At 42.2% G+C, this 22362-nt stretch overlaps 1 protein-coding gene across 11 annotated transcripts in view; it reads left to right on the top strand.

Moving 5' to 3' along the window:
* Positions 1 to 22362, top strand: part of LRRC3B (leucine rich repeat containing 3B) — a 169551-nt gene that overhangs the window by 64915 nt on the left and 82274 nt on the right. Inside the window, exons 1-2 of one of the 11 annotated variants that reach the window (XM_038174951.2) lie at positions 783 to 1319; positions 19022 to 19086. The exons of 1 other annotated variant lie outside the window; for it this stretch is intronic. The gene's annotated coding sequence lies outside the window, so the exon portion shown is untranslated. Of the gene's footprint in view, positions 1 to 235; positions 1320 to 3140; positions 3247 to 12400; positions 12419 to 19021; positions 19087 to 22362 lie in introns of those variants that run through there. 9 more of the 11 variants (XR_011806937.1, XR_011806933.1, XR_011806934.1 and 6 more) reach the window with 9 other exon arrangements.

The following is a 22362-nucleotide window of genomic DNA, read 5'->3' as shown; positions in this document are numbered from 1 at the left end:
AAGTATATACTTGGTTAGAGACTCCCTGGGCTGATTCTAAGTGATGGAGAATGGCATTTAGCTGTGTATTAATTGCATGTTTTTCCGTCTTACCACCTGAGAAAGATGACCTATCCATGGGCATGACAGCACTGCTTCTGACCCAGCAGTTTCTTTTTTAAATGGCCTATATGGATAGCACAGTTTTGCATAGTTAGAGGCAAAAAAAACTCCCAAGGAAATCCAAGCCATTTCATTTTCTGTTCTATATAGCAACTTAGAAGGTTTTCACCTAAAGCAAATAAGTAAGACAGCGAGCGGAGATGAATCTTTCCAAATCCCTTCTACTGAAGCGCTCTCAGCTGGAGACAGACAACAGAGACTTTTGCTGCGCGGGGTAAATAGGAAGTTTATTTTGGAGAGACAGTGTAGAAAATAGCCAAAGTGCATTTGAGTGAGAGAGGGTGATGCTGCTTCAAGCCTGTATTTCCAAAGTCCATTTCACAAGAACCTCTGTGTTAGAGGAGAAAGCCGCCCTAGCAGGAATCGCGGTGCCATCCAGGTAGGGTTTCTACGCCAGGCTGCTCCAAGGGGTTCACCTCTTCCAGCCACAACTCCGCGGTGCGGCAGCAAGTTTGCAAAACCCAGTTACCCTCTGCTGGCAGAAACACTTGTGCCTTTTTTTTTTTTTATTTAGTATTACCTTCGGAGCGGCAAACCGAGGAACCTACAGCTGCGATGAGGTGGCGGGGCGCGCAGCAGGGGCACGGCTGCGCCCCTCGGGGCCGCGCTCTGCCCCCCGCACCCCTGCCGCCGGGGGGAGCCAGCACCGGGAGGGGAGGGGACGCTCCCCGCCGGCACCCCCGCTCCGGGGGAGCATCTCCCCTCGGGGGAGCATCCCCTCGCCGTGCCTGTGGCAGCGGGAGGGGAGTCTCCTCCTTCCTCCCTCCCACCCTCTGCTCTCTCCTCCCTCCCCGCCTGCCTGCAGCCGCAGCGCAGGGGCAGGAGGGAGCGGCGGCGGCGCAGGCAGAGCCGCCCGGCGGAGGCAGGAGGGCGGCCGGGCGGTGGCTGCGCCCCGGCCCCCCCCGGCCCCGGCCCCGGCCCCGGCCCCACCGCCCCCGGCCCCGGCCCCGGCCGTGCCGCCGGCAGGCTCCGCCCGTCGCTCCCATGGCGCGGCGGCTCCGCGCCAGGTGAGGCTGCGCTGCCTGTTGCGCCGGGCCGTGCCGAGCCGTGCCGAGCCGTGCTAAGCCGTGCCGAGCCGTGCCGAGCCGTGCCGAGCCGTGCCGAGCCGCCGGGGGCGGCACACCGCGAAGTTTTGCGGGGAGGCGCCGCTCCGCGATGTAAGTTGCGGGGTCGTGCGACGTGGGGGGGGAGGCGGCGGAGCCGGGAGGAAACTCGACGGGGAGGGAGAGAGGGAGGCGAGCAGCGCCGTGCCGAGCCGTGCCGAGCCGTGCCGTGCTGAGCCGAGCGGGACACGGATCAGCCAGGGCCCCCGGAGATGCTCCCGGTACAGCCGGGGCTGGGGCTGCGCCGAGGCGGCGGGGGAAGGAGGGGAGAAGGGGCGGGGAGGCTGCGGGGAGGGGGCTGCCGCCCTCTGCTCGGCACCGAGCGAGGGGCTGAGCCTCGCGACCCCGATGCCAAAAAGCGGAGCAAAAAGCGCCCCCCTCTCCGTGCCCGCCTTGCCGGGAGGGCGCCGTTTGCTCTGCCCTGGGGTTTTTCCACTTTGACACCTCCCAGGACCAGTTGCTGCCGGGTGGCGGTGGTGATGGGGAGGAGAGGGCAGCTCCCTCTGAACGCGAGCAACAAATGGCAGCCGGGCTGCAGGGGCAGTGGCGGCTCTCGCTGCGCCCAGGTGAGCCGCACCGCCTGGCCCCGCAGCCCGGGGAGGCACCGGGGGGCAGCTGCAGCCCCCCCGGGTACAGCCCTGCGGCCCCCGGCCCGCTGATCTGGGGTCCCGCGGGGATGGGGGGCTCCGCAGGGGGTGGGAGCCCCCAGCAGGGCACGGCCGCGACCCTAAAGCCGGCGTGGGAATGCCCCGGTGCTTGCGGTGGGGATTTGGGGTGTGTGTGCGAGAGGGCTGGGAACAGCAGGCTCTTCCCTCGCCTTCATGGCAATGCACACGGCCAGAATTTCCCCTCCCCAGAAATTTGGAAAATGCCTCAGATGTGCCAGCAGGCATTTTTCTTTCCTTCCCGGCTTCTTCCTTTTAAAATTTTTAAGATTTTTAGAGCTCCCGTTAGGAAATGGCAAAGCCGTTCAGGCTGCAGGTTATCACCCGGTCTTTCTGAATGTCCCTAGAGAGCAGAAATGCTGTGACAGCGAAATGAAAAGAGCCAAATAACTTGAAAAGCGTGGATAAACCAACTATTTCCAGAGTCAGAATGAAAGCCAGGCAAACAGCGTTTTAGTGCTTGCTTCAAAGAAGCGAGCCCAGAGGTATTTACATATCTATGAAAATGACAAAATAAGCTAATGCTTTTGAAGCGATTGTAATTATTTAAAAAAAATAATAAACATGAGAAAATGTTACAGATTTGTTAAGGGAAGGAAAATGAGTACTTTTAGAGGGTAGTCTTTTCTGAATACTGAGAAATAACTGTGAACAACTTCTTGTGGTAATCTGTCTGCCAATTTGTACATTTCAATTGCAAGGTGTGTGTCATGCCCCTCTGCGAGCAGTAACTTGAAGGCTTTCATACAGAAAACCACAGTGTTCATACAGCTTGTGTTTTTAGTATTTTGCTCAGTGACTTAATTAAAAGGACAGGCACACAATGGGTTTCTAGTTTGATTTAGAGGGAAAGAACAAAGTAATTAAGCCGTAGAATAAACTCGTTTGCAAAATCTATGCTGTGTTCAGAGCCTGATTTTCTAGTTTAGTTTCTGTATCTTGCTTGGAATTAACGATACCAGTGTGATTGCTTAGCTGATTCCGCAGCCCTGATTTGTGCGAGTTGCCATGGGTTTCTATGGGATTACTCCTACAGGTAATCCTCTGATGACTCAAGCCAGCGGGACTGGGCCCGTATTCAGATAGTTCCAGCATAGGTGCTGTGTGGGGACGTGCCTCTTGCTGCTGATGGGAGGGCTTTGGCTCCAGTAGAAGGATCTGGGGTTAAGTCCAGATCTGTCACATTTATCCAGCTGTTGCTGGTTGGGTCACAGCCCTGATCTCGCTTTCTCTGAGGTTTGCTGTGAAAGCGGTGCTGACTGTGGTCTGCGAAAGGCGATCTCCTGTGGATGGTCGTCGTTTTCCATTGACCCGTGGTGAGTTTAAACTGCTCAGCATCTTGGAAATCAGGGCCTGAGTGAATGAGAAGAAGGATTGTAGCTGCTATGATTGAGAATCAGTGTGTTTTGGCTCAAACAAGAGATCAAAATCAAAATACAAATATCATTTAATAGGCATGTGTGTTTGTACTCTGGATCCAATCCAGAGTACTAGTAAGTCATGTGCTAGTAAAGTATGTGAGAGCTTTGCTACAGATAAAAACAATAGCAAGATGTTTAAGGATACATTTGTGGTTTGTCTCTGCCATGTGCTTTACAGGGTCCTTATTTAAAATCTTTTAGAAGATGGGAATCTTTTCCTGCTCATGCTGAAGCCACGTTAGAACCTGGTAACTTCAGAGCAAACACATCAGAAGGCAACTCAGGAAATAATCACCAATCAGTAGAATTGAAACGTAAGAAATTAGCCTTACTTAAAGTGCAAACTTGGGTGTCTAAACCTAGAGAAAATGTATTTTTCTGTTACAGAGTCAACTTTAGATGTTAATTCAAATATTAAGGCGCCTCTAAGTCTTGCTTTTAAGGAATTTCCTGTTTCTTCAGTAGTAATATCTATATGAGTGTAACACAAGGGATTATTTCACTGGCAGGAAGGTGTCAAACCCTTTAATGAAATGAATAATTTAAGAAGCAGGAAAATGTGCAGGAATATGTGTTGTTACCATTCCAGTTAATTAGAAGGCGGACTAAGGAAGCAGCTTTTCCTCAGCGTAGAATATTGTATTTGCGATCACTTACAGGATTTAAATATAAGTACGGTCCTTGTTGTCATCTGTATGAGTGGTCTTTGTATCAGTCCTGGTTTGAAAATGCGGATTAAGTTAGTGTTATGTGGCTAGCAAAATAATCTGCGGTTTTGCTTCATCCAGTACATTTTTTTAGTATAGGTAAAGAAAAATCTTACAAAGCTATGAAATTCAGAAACTTATAATGCTAAAGAGAACCTTATTTTAAAAGGATGATGTTTTGAGCCAAGAATAAATTATTGGAGTTCATGGAACACATAGCATTTACCTTGGCTTGTTTGACCAACTCTTTTTAAATATTGGCTTATTTACTAAAAGTAACCTCCTGCAAGTGCAGGCTTGGTTGAATTCTTCAGAGCTGGTAAGAACCAAAAGTTAATACATCTACAGAAACTCCAAACAGTAAGAATATAAGAATTTCTCAGCACACTCAGTAAGTATTTTTAAATGGTTTTCTCTCTGAAGCACATGCATGAACAAGGTTGCCATCTACTCTTAAATCCAACGTGGTGTAGGTGAGATAGCATTACATTCAGAAGTCTTCTGATCTGGAGAATTTAATCTCTGCTGTTAGTTTTAATCCAACACCTTTCCTAAAGAGGCTTCTGTGCTTCCTCTGTCCTGGTGCAGTTTGTTAGTCTGGATGCACAACGGAGAGCTGCGTGCATCCGAGGGAAAAGCAGCGTGGTGTGATAGCAGTTTTACTCACTGCTTCATTTGAGCTCATGCTCTAGATAAACAGTTGCCAACCCCACGGTGGAGGAGGTTCGTGTTACTTCACAAAGGTTAAAGATGTATCCTCGTGCTTCATCAAGATTTCTGTGGTTACTGGTGTCCGTGTGTCTGGACTTTCCACTGGTGGCTGACGTTGTTTATCCCTATAGATGAGGCTGCATTTGTAGCCTGCATGGGCATGTTTTACAGAGACCTAGGTTGAACTTTGAAGAACACAGCCCTTACTGCTACTGCACAAGAAAATAGCTTTTTTTTTCCCTCTCTCCTGGGTATTTGAATGTTCTGTTGGGTTCCTTCAGCAAGCAGGTTTGTTTTTAACATTAGCTTCTTTCCATGTTAACTATAACTCTGGACATGGGGAAAGCCCTTTACCATAAGGATTGGCACAGCTCCCGAGTCCTGCTTTCTATCAGCAAGGAACATGCAAAGCTAGCTTAATTATTATTATTATTTCTCTCTGGACAATGTGAACTTTTATAAGGAGGAAAATGAGAATGTTTAACTTTAGCATTTCCGAAGGATGAAGTGGTTGGTGGGGTTGCAGCACAGCCCTTTGGCTCAGCTCCCTGCTATGCCAGGGGCTTGCCTGGGGACTTTGGAAAAGATGCTGTAGGTGGGCAGATTCAGATGGCTTCAGCCTTGCCGAGCGAACAGACTTAGCTTTTTGTGTCTCAGCTCCACAGATAGAGAGGAGATAAAAATGCCTCTTGAGTAAATGGTGCTGGTAAAAGGCCTTTTCAGAGACACATTCAACTGGGTAATTGGAATTTACTTGAACAGAGATGAAAATTAGCACTACAGTTCTTGATGCACTTGATCATGGTTTACCTCTTGCTTTTCAGGATCAGTTCAACTACCTAGTGTGTGTTTAAAATACATTTCATCCAACATTAATAACAGTTTCATAAAGCTGCTAACTTACCCTTTGAAAAGAAGAAGAAAGTTGATCTCTGCCTGCTAAATAGTACTATAAAGGTACAATAACAAGAGAAAGTGAAAGGTGATAGAAGTGACTGATAGCACATAAATGGGTTGCTGCTCCAGCCTGGAAGCAGCAAAGCAAATGGAGACTATTTAATTATTTAAGGAACAATAAATGAAAAGTCTGGTTATACAGTAAAAGGAGAGACAAACAATAAACAGAAAGTTGAGAGAGGGAAACTGTGTGTAAGGAAAGTAGAAGGTAGACGGGCAGAGATCAAAGGGGCAGGGGATGGGCTTACGTTTTCCATAGAGCTTTTGTTTGGAAAATATTGTCTGTATAAATCTGTGCATTGCAGTGCTTACATAGCAGCCTGTCTTCTACTCAAATTGTGGGAGTCTGACACAGCATGTTCTTCTCCTGGGGGCTGCTCCATGTTTCTGCTTCTTCCTTCGGATGTACAACCACAGTGAATTGGGAGAGTGTTTTTACTGATGTGTGTCTTGGTGACAGACTGTCCTAAGAGGTAAACTTTGTGGATGCTGTTAGTTTTAATGGTGTTATCATTTTCTCTTCTGTCAAAGTTGCAGTGAAAGTTACTTCTCTCTCCTTCCTCCAGCAAATAATAGCATTGATTTTAAAGACAGACTTTTTACTTTATTTTTTTCTTTTCTCTCCAGTTTACCAAAATTAGGTTGCATACTTTTGCAACTATACTAGCTAAAGATGTTTTGTATGTAAATATTGTGGCTATTCAGCGTTTCATTAGAGGGCTTGAAGGACTGCTTTATAGGTTTACTGGGAGTTAATAGGACACATGAAAAGCATGGAGGTTTTTTGTTGTTGTTGTTTTTTCGCTCATCTGGATTACAAATGTGTATTGCCTGAATAGAATTTGCTTCTATATGTACTTCGTATTACATATTTTTGTAATACTTAAAAAATATACAAATCTATGTGCATGTGAATAATATGCAGCTTTTGCAAAGGGTGAAGCCTTTGGGCATTGAAATGAATCAATGCTGTTTGCTATTGCAAAAACATCATCATTAAAAATAAACAAAAGCACTGGGTGTACAATTTTCAGTTTGTGCAAGCATTCTTCTTTCCTAAAGAACAAAACGTGTAACGTATATTGAGATTTGTTTTAGGCAAGTACTTCATCGTATTAGAAGCGGAACTGCAACAAAAATCTATGAAGTTGCTTCCTAGATTGTGTATGGTTAATGAAGTAATGGTGGTTATATATTTCATTGATGAAACTTTGGCTTATGAACATAAAAAACAACCCAAAAAAATGTAAGCTGTGTTTACATTCTTGACTTTTTGCCTATTTTTATTTCATGTTGAATAATGAAAACTGATTCCATTTAGAATTCCATTTGAATTATTTTTTAATTCTTCACATAATGGTATATATGTGTTTTTTTAATATACTGTTAGCTTAAAAAAAATCATACACGTCTAAAAACAGATTGTGTAATACATTTTTAGTCTGAAGTTTTTATTTTGAAAGGGGTATGTGCTCCTATATTTTTCTCCGTCCAGGAAAAAATGGTATTTGAAAAGAAGAAAAAAATCAAATAGATATTTGCAAATTTAGGAGTTCAAAAAGAGGGAAAATAGTCAAAGGCAGGAGGCTGATCACAGGACCAGGAATCACTAATTTACAAGGCTTGGTCTTTTAGCAAGTATGGCTAGGGTTTGGTAGTTTGTTGGCTTTGTTTTATTTTTCCCTAGATGTGCTGTAATTGGTCTTTAAAATTTATCTTGATTCTCTGTATTGTTAAACATAATTTATCATTATTAGTGTCAAAAAGAGAATGACCCTTAGTTCTTTTTTTCCTGAAGTGAACAGAGTACAGCTCCCATTGCAACCTTCAAATAGGCTGTGGTTCTAAACATCCTTTTTTGCCCTTGTTTCCAGCTTTGTTGACACAAAGTCATTAAGATGAAAATTAGTGATTTTTGAACAATCTATTTTTAACAAGTTTATACTAGGATATTAGTGTTCATGAATATGTGTCATTCCTAATCTGCGGAAGCACTAAAAGGGAAGGCATGTGTCAGAGGAAAACTTTTTAGTATTATTTTTCGGATTTTGCTGTTCTCTGGGTATGTCTAGTCCTGTTCTGCAGATAGAAGTATAGCTCTTCACTCTGTCGCTGCAAGAATATCTCCTCCTCGTTGATGCTGAGAAATTCCAGACTGTTTCAAATGACATTACAAAAAGGGGTATGAATGGGCAATTGTTCTTTTCTACAATCTTCTAACTAAGAATGAAACAACTCCGGAAACGTCGTATCACAGCAAATCCCAGAACTTCAGTTGTCACCTCTCAAGGGCTGCAAATTTCTTAAGCATGGCATTTCAAATTGAGTAAAAACATCTCACGTTTGATTTAAAAGCAGCCTGTGGATGAAAGCATACAACCAGTGGACAGTCCTTTACCTGTAAGCGCGTATTGAAGCTGCTAAGCTGAGACATCATGTTTGTGCAGACCAGATTTCTAATCCCATTTTTGTTCTTAAGGAGACTTGTCATTGAGAGGTTAATTATTTCTAGAGATTGTATCGGTCATTCGCTGTTTTCAGAATCTTTCACAGTTTTTGCCCTTTGTCAGAAGACATTGTGTATGTATTCTGCTCGTCATTTTCATCAATTACATGGTATGCTTATTGGCAGCTCTCATGCATAAATACTTATTTTGCTAGAGTAAGAGATGACAGGATTTAGACATGTAAGAAACCTCAGTCTTTGGCTCAGAAAAAAATTCTTGATGGATACAAATGGTATTTCAATAACTTTCGATCCAAAAACTTTTCTTGCAAAGCGACATGACTGTTCTTCTTGCCAGTCACGGCAGGTGCTCCATCTGTACAAATACTGCCTAATTTGAACCAGTCAAGCGTAACATTTTTTTTTCCCACTATCTGCCACATTTTCAACAAATTTTCTCAGTTCTTTAAACAAGTGTGAGGCAGCAGTGTGGAACAAAATGGACAGAGGCCAAGCAATTCCCTTAATTATAGCAGGGTTTTTTTAACACATTGAACAACAACAGTCAACTGTGCGGTGTCAGTAGCATTGCAACTTCCCTTGGTGGTGAACAAAAAAAAATGCTTGCATGAATCTGTTAAAAATTGAATCCATGCTGTTGCATCGTCTAGGATTATCTCAGCCCTTCTCATTGTCATGCTGCATGAAGAGCTATGGACGTATCAGCTGTGTGCTGCTCTTTTGATCTGGTTTGTGCAGCAGAAGCTGACAAACCCTCTTGCCTGCTGTCTTTGTTGCCTGAGAACGGCTCTTTCTCATAGACTAGTAATATGCTATTTGCTGTTACACCTTTGCTGCTGTTTTCAGTTCACAAATGTGGATTTATTTTATTTACAGACAAGAAGTTGTGCTTGGTGACTTTCTTGATGTGAAATAAGACTGCAGATTAGATCCAATAAAAGCTTTTTGGCATAAATTTCAGTATGAGATTGTGTAAAAATATCATTCAATTTTTGATTTTCAGCTGTGTCACTGTGGCACACAAGCACACTTTGACAGACTCTGTGTCTTCTCCAGAGCAGAATGTAGCCTTCCTGGAGATAAATTCTCTCCGTGCACTCTCATCTTCATGTGCTTTCGTCTTAATATTTTCACTGCAACATGCACAACTTGTGAAACAATGCTTTGATGATAAGTAAATTGCTTTCAGAAGTTTATGGGTGTTTGTGTCAGGGGGAGAATCATTAGGAAAAAATGAGGTAAATGAGGATGCTGCAGGTTGCACGGCTCTTTTATTTTCTGTCCTTCTGTAGAGACACAGAGTGGGTAAGCTATGGCCTTCCATAGGTTTCCCCAAAGTCTTGCTGACTGCAGTTATTGCGTCCTGGTTGTTTGGTGTTTTAATAGAGCAATTTTAATCATGTGTGCTAAAATTGCTAGTTTTAAATTCTTGTTCTAAAAGCTGTGGATTGCAGCTTTTGAATCCCATGTAGTCACTTGGGCTTTCGCAAACAGAGACTAAAATACTCTCGGGTTTGCAGAATAGTGTTTTCCACCCGCTCCATGCAGCATCAGTCATTAACTTCATTAGTGCAAAGCAATTGGGAACAAGGGGCCGATTCTGTGACCCTGTGTTCTTCCATTCACTTGGCTACTGTACCATGTACCCATCTCAACTTATGGTGCTTCTGCTGTTTCCTCACTTAAATATATACGATTAATACCCTTCTAAAAATATATAAAATACGTGGTTAAAAATGCTGTTGAAGTTAATAAATGTCTGTTTTGTAGTAGAAGTAGCATATTTATAAATGCAGATGTGATGTGTGTGTTTACAACCATGCAGTCTCAGCCCTTCTGACCCTCTTGTTTCTTCATTTTGGAGCACACAGTTGCAGGTAAAGCGCACTGACAAGATAACTTTTTAGTCACTATCATGGCCAACAGAGAAAGATTTAACTTCTAAGGATCAGGTATTAGGGAAGTGCACTTCAATATTCCTGTCTAGGAAAAAAAGAAAAAAAAAAAAAAAGAGAAGAAAAAAAAGCATCCTAATTACAGATACTGAGCATGTTGGGGTCAATTGGTGTGAGTAAATGGAGGCTGACTGATGAGGTGGAAGGTTTGCCATAGTGAAAATCAGGGATTAGTGGGGGGTGGGATTTTGCTGTCTACTCTTTTCTTCTCTGTTTTTACCCATACACCTCACTGTTTGTGGTGTTTCCTAGAGGTGGTTTTTGATAGAAGACTTGCTCCTGGAAATTGTTCCGTTTTGGCCTGAGAAATCAGCTGTAAACTTTGTGCCTCCTCCAATATAACTTAGACAAGATGCTTTTATTTGACAACTTAATAATTGTACCTAAGCTTCCTTTTGAAAATATTTTGTACTTGGATTTTATTAGTCTTGAATATATTACTTTCTCAAGAGATTTTTATAGTTCTTACTAAATAAAGAATGAACCTGGAAAAAAAGGAAATTAGAAATAAGTTCTCTGTGTCTTCACTTCCAAAACAAAATCTGTATAATAATGTGTAAACTTGATTTGTTCATCATTTTCACACCAGAATGGGGGAAAAGAAGCTCCTTGTGTAAACCCACTGAAACCTGTTTCCTGTGCCTTTGCTTTTTCAGATTAGAGAGGAACACTGTATTCCTTAAATATAAGAAGAAAATTACTATTCTATTACTTACTGTTACTACAACTGTGATAACAAGCAAAGACAACACGGGGCTGAAAGTCAGGTAACAGACTGCCCTACAGCAGCAGTGATGCTGGAGGTTTGATTTCAGCCTGGTAAGGGTAAATGGGTGGTGAGCCCTGCTGTCATAAGGGTGGGATGCACCTATGAGCATGCCTGAACACCGCTTTGGGGAACAGCTCTTTACTCCAGGGACTCTGCTTGACATTACCAAGTTCACCTTGGGTCCTTACAGTGTTCTGTAGTTCCTCTTGCTGGTGAAAGCCTTTGCTTTTTCAATTAGGTATTTGACCTGTATTGAAGTGCCGGTTCCTTTGAAGGCGAAAATCAATTTCTTTGCCCATCCAGAAGAACAAAACAAAACAAACAAACAAAAACAACAACAAAACAACACCATCACCAGGAAAAAAGCCCAAACCAACCAAACATAAAAGCCAGCCTCTGTTAGCAATAATTGACCAGATGCAATGGGGTGAGTATTCCTTCGATTGGGCTTGCATTTGTCAGCTATAGGGGCAGCATGAGAGGGCAGTGCTGTCTATGAAGAGCTGAGAGAGATGTACCAGATCAAATACCTGTGTAAGAAGTCATGGCTAAAGAAAAGGATGGCAGAAATATCAGGGCATGCTGAAATGTTGTATGTAAGATTTGTAAATCTCTGCCAGGAGGTAAAAGGTAAAACTTCCTCCTAATGGTAAAGCATTTCTGTGTTAACCTAGAGTTATTTTCTTGGCAGGTCTGTTGGAGGTGTACTCCTGGTCCCAGGGAAAGCTGGCAATTTGGGTGTGCACAGGGTATGGGGATTAGTCAGGGCAGATGCATAGACACTGGTACAAGGGGCAAGCTGTGGAGGCCCTAATCCCAGGAAAGCTTCTTGGATGGGAACTCTGTCTCTGTGAACGGCTTAGAGCCATGGGCTTCCCTGAGAAATTAGCATCTTAAAAATCAAGTTAAAAGCTGAACTTTTCTATAAATGAGGAGGTTTTTTATTGGCTATGTGACTGGTCCAAAGTATAAAGGGAATCATGACGTGTTTTCAGTACCTGCTGCTGCCAAGCTATGCTTCCTGTGCTCCAGAATGCTTCCATTTGAGTTTTTAACATGAGTTAAACATGAGGCAGTGTGAGTTGAAGATGTTTTAGTTGTCATGGCTTGCACAAGGATCTCATTCAGGGCTCCAGGAGATCTCTTCTAAAACCTTACCAAGAAAAGTGCTAATTCTTTTCCCTTAGTGGTGTGGTTTTGGGGAGGGTACGTGGGTGAGCTTTCACTGATCTCGGTAGTGAGGGAGTCCCCTGTGATAGCTGTGCAATGACGTTCTAAAATCTCTCACTTGCCAGGTGTTTCTTCCCCGTGTCCCGACTTTGTAAATCTTTGTTCCAATTTTTCTCTGGATCAAAGTCATGTTTAAAGAACAAAGTCCATCAGAGGTGTTGGCACAACCAAGAAAAATAGTTCTGGAAGATGCAAGTCAGCTTAGGAGGTCTGAAATGGGAGGTATTTGTCTTTGCTTTATCAAGGGAAGAAGGCCATTCCGAACCAGAAGGTAAGGTATTCTCAGGTGGTAGTTTTGAAGAGTCTTCAGAAGGCTTAAACAAAAGCAGCACCTCTGTGTTTCCCAACCAAGGATGAATAAATGTTTTATTGTAGTATAGCAATGTAGTGAGTTAATCAAAAGTAAACTTTGTGTAATTTTCCTTGCAAATATTTGGATACCTATGAGAGTGTTTACAGTCCCTAACCTTTTTACTATTTTCTTTTTATTTTTCTTTCTTCACTTTTCATTGCTGCTGCTTTTTGAAAGCTATGATTTCCCCTGTCTAAAAGGGGTCACCTTCAGAGGGGCTTTTTATGGGGAAGAGGCACAGGAAAGTCAATTGGTTCAAATCCAAGACCGGGGTTGTTCAGAGGTGTTCCCATTAGTCATTAGATCGTTATTTGTTTTGGAAACGTCAGTATTGCTTTTCTTGCTTGAGAATCACTTGCATTTAGAGATCTGAGGTAAACCTGCATAAATCTGAGCTCACTGAAGTCACTTTGATTAAAGTGGGTGTAAACCATAGCAGATGTAAGTGCAGATTTAATGTGCATGCTGTCTCAGTTTGTGACAGTTGTATGCAAAATCATAATGAAAACACCTTAGGAATGGATAATAATCACACTGATTTGGACACGCCATACATCCAAATGGGAAGTGAAGTATTGTTTCTAACTTGCACTATAAAAATATTTGAAATAACTATTTCTGGTTTTCAGTATTATCTATTGAATTCATATCTACCCTTGTCATCTGACAGGCTACTAAAACAAGATTCTGTTTGAAATGATAAAAGTGACAGTTGTACAATGCATTTTATTCCTGCCGAGCCCTGTGATGTAGTTAGTTTGGGGAGATTGGGATCTTGCTTCACTTGTTCAAGGACAGTCCTTTGGAAAGGATTTGCAGAATTTGTAATTGTGCCCATAAATCCTCCCTCCCCTCTGCATGTATGGTAAAAGTTCTGCTGCAGCCCTACTGTTCTGTGTTCCAGAAGGAGCAATTCTCTCTTATTTATCGCTCGTTCCCTCTTTTTTGAAACCCCAGTGGTTGTGTCCTGCTTGTGGTGAATCCCTCTGCCACTGCAACAGATCTTCCCCTTTTCTGTAATGTTTTTATGTAGAATTGCTTCTGTGCTCTGTCAGCAGCTCACCCCTTGCAGTTTGTAGTGACTAGAAAAAATCATATGTGCAGGGACCCAAACTCTGCCCTTAGCTACACGTGTGAAAACCTGTGGCACTATACAGTTGGCTTGGAAAGACTTTAAAAAAAAAAAATCTCATGAGATCCACTGCGCTGAAAGTCTCTCTGTAAATGTTAGACAGGGCTGCTGTTTTTGTGCTAGTACATTTTATTTTAAAGCTGTACCCGATCTGCAGTCGATGGAACTGTTTCATAACATTGAAACAGAGGGACAAATTTGGAGTATGAGATGTGCTATGCTGTCAGTGGAGCTTGCTACTAAAACTGCCTTTGCTAGGCACAACAGCAGTGTCTGTGCTGTGAGACAGACATGCTCCATGGACTTCTGGTTCCTGGCAGTGTTCACGCTGCTGGCCACAGTGTGACCTCCCTCCTTGGCGTGATGTCTTTTGGGAAGGGGCCAGGCCAGTCTCCTGGCTGGGGCAGGCGGTGGCAGTGCGCGGAGTCCAAACCCCATCTTCTGGTTGGTGATGGCAGCACAGCAAGTCTGAGGTAGCAGAGGTCCTCCCTGGGACAAGAAAACTGGCCTTAGGGCTGACCTATTTCTGGCACCATCTGGTACCGAGCAGTCATGGGGCTGAAGAAAGTAAAGAGAAGAAGCTCACAGGCCCTTGGTCTCCAGGCAGATGGATGAAGGTCGAGGGCCTGGCCAGCGGTGGTGTAGCTGGCCATCGTGCCATGCAAGACAGCAGCATATGTGGAGAAGTGTTTATGTATGGAAAGCTCCTTATGACCTATTTGTATCATGTTTAGCACAGAACAATAAGAAATAACGTTCAGCCTATAGAAAGATAATATACTGATCATTGTAGCCACACTCAAATGAACAGGTAGCATCTTTGACTCTTACATTCTGCGAGGAGGCTGTAGCGAGGTGGGGGTTGGCCTGTTCTCCCACGTGCCTGGTGACAGAACGAGGGGGAATGGGCTTAAGTTGCGCCAGGGGAGTTTTAGGTTAGATGTTAGGAAGAACTTCTTTACTGAGAGGGTTGTGAGGCATTGGAATGGGCTGCCCAGGGAAGTGGTGGAGTCACCATCCCTGGAAGTCTTCAAAAGACATTTAGATGGAGAGCTTAGGGATATGGTTTAGTGGGGACTGTTAGTGTTAGGTCAGAGGTTGGACTCGATGATCTTGAGGTCTCTTCCAACCTAGAAATTCTGTGATTCTGTGATTCTGTGAGTGTAGATACTGTACTTCATACAGCTGGCAGAGAGATAACCAAAGAGCTTGAATAGATTTCTAATCCTCCTTTAAACCAACCAACCAAATAAACAAACAAGAAAAAGTGTTACAGTAACAGGCCTCATCATACATTCAAAGAACCCAGCCTTGAGCCATTTACTTTTCTTCTTGGTTGTGATTCTAGTGATACAACAAGGAGAATTATAAAAATTGAAATAAAGATGTAATGAGATGCATTATACATAATTCCAGTACCATCATCAGATATTTTTATCTACTTCTGTTTCTTATTAAAAAAAAAAATCAGAAAGAAGACTTTTGTTTTTCCAGACTAAATAGATTGTAGTACATTCATTTTTGCCACTGCTTAATGCGGAAAGGGAGTAGAAAATAATTGAAATTAGATGTGAATTGTTTATGTGTCCAATTAGCTGTTGTGAATGGAGGGGAGAGGAAGTTAAAAGCTGCTAATTGCTATGGTTTTTATTGTACTGACTACATGGCCTGCAGCTAGAACTGTAGGCTCTGGAGGGTAGCCTCATGCCATGTAATGTAAGGGCACTTTTGGGAGGGAAGAGCAAATATCTGCCAAAACACTTGTTCCTGGGCTGTGAGGTTATATCTTGATGTTTTGTCATGTTACTGGAAAAGAGTGGTGTTTTCCCTTCAAGGAAATCTAAAGATGTTTTATTTATGTTTTATTTTGGTATATCTAAGAAGAAAAAGCAATAGAACAGAAGTTATGATGCTGTGGTACAGAGCCTTCATGTTTTTAATTCTGTTTCCTATATTCAAGGGATTTCCTAGCAAGAATAGAAACCTCTGCAATAACAACTCCTATTTATGTTAATCTTTTGCAATCAGCATGCAGTCTGAAATAATTACAATGAAAACACCCTCTGTTCCAAATGCTCACAACTTGCATTTATTTCAGGCTTTTTTGCATCAGAATTCTGAAAACATAATCCCTCATTCTGCTCTGCTTCATCACCTTTACGTGAAGTTATCCAACAATACCTTTTGTAAGCTTCATTAACAATGGTCATGCCATAATAAATTACATAATTTGGGAAGTTTTTCATTAAATAAGTTAAAAAAAAAAAAAAAAAAACATAATAAATTTACTTAGGTAATTTTTTCCTATCATAAATTGCCACACAAGGTGTGTAATGAAATAGACCAAAGTATAATCTATAATCTGAGGCTTTTAGCCTTTACAGCTTTACTAGCCTAAGCCTACAAAATGATTTTTATTTCTTTTTTAAAATCTTTTTGAAAAATCATGCATCAGACATACCTTGTTGAGCAAAGTTAGCAGAACAGCAGTTACTAACAAAGATGTGACTAAGAGTCTGTTTGACTCTATGAAGACATCTTCCAGCCTTTCCTATTTCTTTTAGAGCTGCTTGCCCAAGTCAGGGCCATTTTCTCCAGCCTGGTGGTAGCCTTTAGCTCCATTCATTTGTTTTGTGCTGGGAGTATTTTTGGTAGAATTAGCTAATATGTATAGAATAAGGAGCACATTCAACACCAAGTCTACATGCCAGTACAGTGTGCATTTAGCTGGATTGCTTGCCCAGGCACAGGGGAACGAAAAGCACGATCAATATCAGCCCACGTACACAATGCCATAGAGTTAATCCACAGGTGTCCTCAGCAGCTACTAGCACTTGCTTTCACATTTCACCTTTTCCTAGAATCTCATAAGATTGCTATGTGGTACCCTGCCTCCTAACCTCTTACATGACACAGCCAGGTCACTTTCACCCAGGGTAAGTTCTCTGTCTAAAGAACTGGATCCAAAAAGATTTTTCTTTATATTCAGGGTATGCGGATTCATGACAGTGAAAGGTGTTTGATTTTTGATGATGAGACCAAGACAGCAGTTGAGCAAAAAACAATGACAGAGGACATGGAAAGGGAATCTTTAAACTTATGAGTAACATAAAATCATTCCAGTTGGAGAAGACCTCTAAGATCATCTATTCCCAGTTAACTGAGTACTAAAGTCCACCACTAAACCATGCTACTAAGTTCTAAATCTACACATTTCTTGAAGAGCTTCAGGGATGGTGATTCAACCACTTCCTGGGGACAGCCGGTTCCAATGCCACACAACCCTTTCAGTAAAGAAATTTCTCCTAATATCCAACCTAAAATATTGGCTTGTGTTTTTCACAGACATCTCTGAATGGTCAAAAGAAGCAGTGCAAAGGGAGTATGCTGTTACATTACCTTCCTTGTTTTGATTTGATGATGCATAGAGTCAGAATAATGTTTTGGAATTGTCTTTCACAAGTGCAAATGGCTGTGTATAGAAGGCTATAAAAAACAATGACCAGTATTTATATTTCTGGGAAGCTTCCTTTTCTTTTGATATTTTAATTTAGAGCTGATGTAGAGAGGCAAGATTGATGTCAGCAACATCAAGCTACTATTTAGGGTAGGTTTCCTGTTTTTTGGGGGGGGGTCTCTTCTTGTTATTCTATGCACCATCAAATTCTGAAACCAGGGAATTTGACTTTTGGACACTCTGTGGGGAAAGAAAAAAAAAACAAAACACAACAGCAACAAAAAAGCAACAGGTCATTTGATTTCTGTGTACATTTAATTAGGGGATGCAAGGGAGCAAAAGATGTGTGATGAGGCAGATAAGGGAAAGACAGAGCTGCCAGGTCAGATTGTGACAGCACTGCCTGTGGTGCCGCTGAGAGTGCTGTGTCTGTCCCCTCCAAGTCAGCTGTCACCTCATCTTAGGTCACTGCAGGGGTAGCTCAGTATTGTGGGAAGCAGAAAAAATGGAGAAAAAAAAGGTCTTTTGCATTTTAATGGTGCCTTGGGCAGTAATTCTGCTTTCTGCTAGATACACATAATATTTAACCAAGTGAGATCTGTTGTGAAGGTGAAATGGCAACTTGTCTGAGCTGGTGTATTACTCATGAATCCTTGAGCAGGTGGATCTCTTATACAGACTATATACTTAATTGTCCCCCAGAAGACTTTATACAGCATTTCAGTCCCTGCCTTTTTACATCAAAAGAGTAACTGCTGTAAATTTAGAGAAGGTAGAAAGACATAAAGTTTATATAGCAGAAGCACGCCAGTTTTACAGAAAATGCCACCTTTCGATTTTATGTGTCTGCCTGAGCAGTTGCCAGACAGGACTCCTAGAATTGGAGAGAATTGTACAGGATCACTGCTGTCATCCTTCTTAAAATTTTAGATAACTTGCAGCAGGAATGATAGCCTGGTGGTGACAATGAGGCAGGATAGAGATCCAGAAGGCACAGCTATGGTAATAGTAACTGAAACATAAGGGTCGGGGAAACACCAATGCACAGAAAAAGAGGGAAAAAATAGTCAAGAAAAGATGGGGGGAAAATATGATGTGTTGGCTGAGAAAAGCAGCTCTCAGTAAAAGCAGTTGCTGGGGTGAGAACATACTAAGTGCAACAAGAGACTCCAGCAGACCTCTCCCCATTGATTTTAGGATCTCATATGTGAAGGTCCTTGGGGCGAGTGGGAAGAAACTCTCTCTGCAAGTGATACAAATTAGATGGCTGAGGCGGAGAATTACTTTAATTGTATCTGGAAAAGAAGATATTAGAAATTAGTCTTGATGACAGGAGTGTGTCAAATTAATACATTATGTATTTTTGGAATTATACAATGTGTCATAAGCCAATTTTGTTCCAGGGGAAATGTGACATATTTTCCCTTTGTGTGTGAGTTTCCAAAAAGGCTGAAAAGCAAGAAAAATATAAACCAAAATGCAAAGTTGTCAGATGGAGGAGCATGCAAAGAAAGGAATTGACTGTGCCATTTAAACTGTATAAATCAGCGGTGATGTACCCTATCTCTCAGACCCTTCCGATAGCTCTATGTGTTTAGACTACTAGATTTGTTTTCCATTTTCGGTCTGTTCCAGGGCAATAGATTTTACCTTGACCTGTAAAGCCAATCATATCCTTTTACATAGCAGTGACTTCCCAGAGAACAGGAGCATAAATCTGCACTGTTGCCATGAGGTACATGCTGTGCCTCGCAGCGGATCTGTTTTTTTAACTCCCAAGAATGTGTGCAAGAGGATTTTGCTGGGCTGCTGAAAATATTTGAGCTGCATTTTTACATATCGAAATTTTGTTTCCTCTGCTTCCAGAATATGAATAGTTTAGAAAGGAAATATAGAGCTAACATTTGCAATCTGAAATGTTCTTCCTTTTCAGAAAAATATTGTTACTGTAATCCTGTTGGGGAAGAGGAGCTGTCCTTTCCAAGACAGTCTGTATAGGTATGAAAATGATCAAAGGGCTGACGATTAATAATTATCATTTGCTGCTGCTGCTTTGCTTTCAGTATAGTGAACATATTTTTTGGTGTGGAATTAAACCCAAGTCTCTCCAGGGGCTATTGGTATTTTGCTAATGCTAAATCAAAGTGTGCCATGTGCTGTGCTCTGGGGGTGGTCAGTAGTGGCTGGACAGAATTTAATTGTGTGTGTGGCAGGGGTGCTCTAGATCGCTGCGTGGTAGGTGTGACACAGCCGCAATCTGGTGGGAAAACAACCTTTCACAGCCCCTTGTCTTCTCATGAAGAGGAGAGAGACATTCCCTGGCTGCTTTCCACCCTGCCCTCCGGTGAGGTGGCCCAGCTCCTGCAGTGGGCCTCCTGCACAGCCACTTTTTGTTCCTTCAGTTCATCACCTACCCTTTGTTTTTAACTCTTCCAGGCCACAAATACTTAAAATTAGGAACAAGTGAATTAGAAGCCATGAAGCAGGGATGGAAGCTGAGCTACCTTAAAAAGAAGTAGGTAAAAAAAACAAAAACAAAAACAAAAAACAGGTCCAGATAGGAGAGGAATGGAACTAGTCTTTATGTCCTTCAAAATTACCTTCTTATTAATTTGTTGAAGCATTGGTTTGGAGGTATCAATACAAAAATGTAGTACTGTATCCTTTTTGGTATCTGCTGGTTTACGTTGGAAGTCCCTACATAGCATATCATCCTCTACTGCCTAGTTTTGAGCACTCTCTCTCTCTATATATATTTTTTATTTTTTTTCTTAATGAAGTCCTCACCTTTCCTACCAGTGTATTTTGAGCTTTTTCACCCTACCCAGGCTAGCACAGTCAGTGCACAATGTGCTGCAGCATGTTTGGGCTAAAATAGTATTAGCAGGGAGAAAGCCACCAAAATTAAACCTGTGAATCTTGTATCTGAGCCAGCAGTCACTGGGTGAGGAAATTTCTTGAAAAACAGAGCTAAAGACCCTGTTCCTAGGTTTTCCTTCTTCCTGTTCTCCTTCCATCAAGAGGGCTAAGCTAATTTAGGCAGCCATCCACTGGCTACAAATAGGGTTCAAAGGAGGGTGGTGAGCCTGGTCTACGTAGCATGCAGTAACTAAAAGGGTAATTTATGGGATGCAATGCTCAGAAAGGTATAGGTGCAGGTAGGGCTTTGGGGAAAAAGTACCCATGGTGTGTGCTGCACCCACAGTGGTCCTCAGGGAAGAGCATGCTGCCTTGGGGAAGGAGCAGGAGCTGCGACTTGGTGCAGGTGCTGTGGCTGGTTCAGAGGCGGGAGGGCAGAAGAGTTGGAGAGGGCAGTGAAGCATCTGAAAATACACATTTGGCTAGCGTGAAGTTATAATGTGGAATGGTGGCATTTTGCTAATTTACTTAGTAATTTGTGATGGCAGTAGCTGAATATTGGACAGCTTAAATCTAAGCAACTGGCATTTCATGCTTTGGTGAAGAGAGAGTGGGTGAGTGAAATAGCAGGGGTAAATTGTGAATAGAAGTGAAACCAATATGTGCAGTTTTCTCTCAACCTTCCCACCTCTTTCTTGGTGTAATATTGAGCAGCTGGGGCTGTGCTATCTCAGCTTATCATCAGTAATCAGACTATAGATCTCTTGGGATGTGTTTTGCTTTCAGTTGTTTTGGTGAAGATCTAAGGTTATTAACTAGATTATTTGCATTTAGACCAGCAAGACTGCAAAGAGAATTTGAGCCTTTTTTATCAGTGTGGTTTGTGGGAAGCACTCTCATTTTATGGGAGTCTGCTGTCTGTTTAGCCAAAGAAACTTCTTCAATATAAAATGAGAGAACATTTGCACTATAGTCTTTTTTTCCTTCTGTGAGGAAAATTGTACTAATCCTAGTAGCTGTAAAACCGAGAGTTCTCTATACATTAGTTAGAAGTATTTTTTAATTAAATAATGACATTTTCCTAATCTTTGATGACACCTGCAAGAACATAGGACACAATGCTTGACCAAGTGAGTTACAGAGGTGTGTATTGCTAGAATTGAATTTCTTCAGCTGTTTTGAACATTTTTCAGGGAGATTTTTCCCCCTTGGATTCCATGGAGTTTTGCTTTAAGTGGTCCACTGGGTTCCCTCTCTGTTTTTTAAAGCTAAGCTAGGTAGGTGTGTTTACAAGTTGCTGTCCTACACTGCTTTCTCCAGAGGTGTCATTTAGAAACTGGTGTTCCATTCATTATAAAGCTTACCTTGGTCTGTATCTACAATTTGGTCTGTTGTTCAGCTTGCAGACTGATGACTCATTCCCTCCCCTCTCTGGATAGTTGCACCAAGTCTTGGGTGGGTTTTTGTAGAGAGCTAACCAGAAATATTTACAGCACTCAGGGTAGACTGTAATTCCACAGAGAAGTTTCTTTTACCAAAAAAGAAAAAAAGGGTTGCTGTGACTAAACCATTTTAAAACATTATTTATCTTTTTTCTTATGCTTCCATTGGGCTTCACAGTGTGTGCAGTAGAGGTAGGATATTCTCTGCCCATTTCTAGTATGCGTTAGAAAAGTGAGGGTGTGCAGAACCAGAGTCGTGCTTATGTTCAGGAGCACAGTGTAGTGAAACCACCAGAGATATCTATATGGAAATCCATGTAAAGAAAGTAATCCTAGTGAGATGTCCACTGTATTTGCTAGAATTTCTGCAAAAGAGCAGTTTTGTGTGTGGCATGTCCCCACATGACTTAGCAGCATCCCAAAGGTGTGAATTCCTGTCTACAGAGAGCAGGATATGCAGAAGAGAAGTGAGAGATGAATAGATGTGTGGTGGAGGGAGATTTGGTGACTAACTCTTTATTCCTGGAATTGCACCCCCAGTATGGAGGACAGCATTAAATATATCCCAGAGAGGCTCCTCTTACTACATCTTTACTGGGAATTATACCATTTTCCCCATGGATCCTGTACCAGAGAACTCTTCAGTAAGGAGTAATGTGCCTCCAGATTTAATCATAAATCAGCACTTACATAATGGATTGTTTCCTTATTATACACCAGTTTCTTCTGTTCTGTGATATGGGTTTCAGATGTCCCACATGTTGATTTTCTCCCCTTGCCATGTGGTCCTAACACATAGTGAAGGAAGGGCATGAATTGTTTTATTTCCCAGAATCTGTCAGTTTTGCAATGTCACTTTTTTCTTCTCGGTATCTCTGCTGATATTTTTATTTAATTTTAAAAAATAGCACTTAGGGTTCAGATTGTCGCCTTAAAAACTGGTTGTTCCTATTCACTATTTAAAAATATCATA

This window comes from Anas platyrhynchos, chromosome 2 (genome assembly GCF_047663525.1).
Source record: "Anas platyrhynchos isolate ZD024472 breed Pekin duck chromosome 2, IASCAAS_PekinDuck_T2T, whole genome shotgun sequence".
NCBI lineage: Eukaryota > Metazoa > Chordata > Aves > Anseriformes > Anatidae > Anas > Anas platyrhynchos.
Note: the sequence above shows the minus strand (reverse complement) of the source record. Positions and strands in the feature narration are given on the sequence as shown.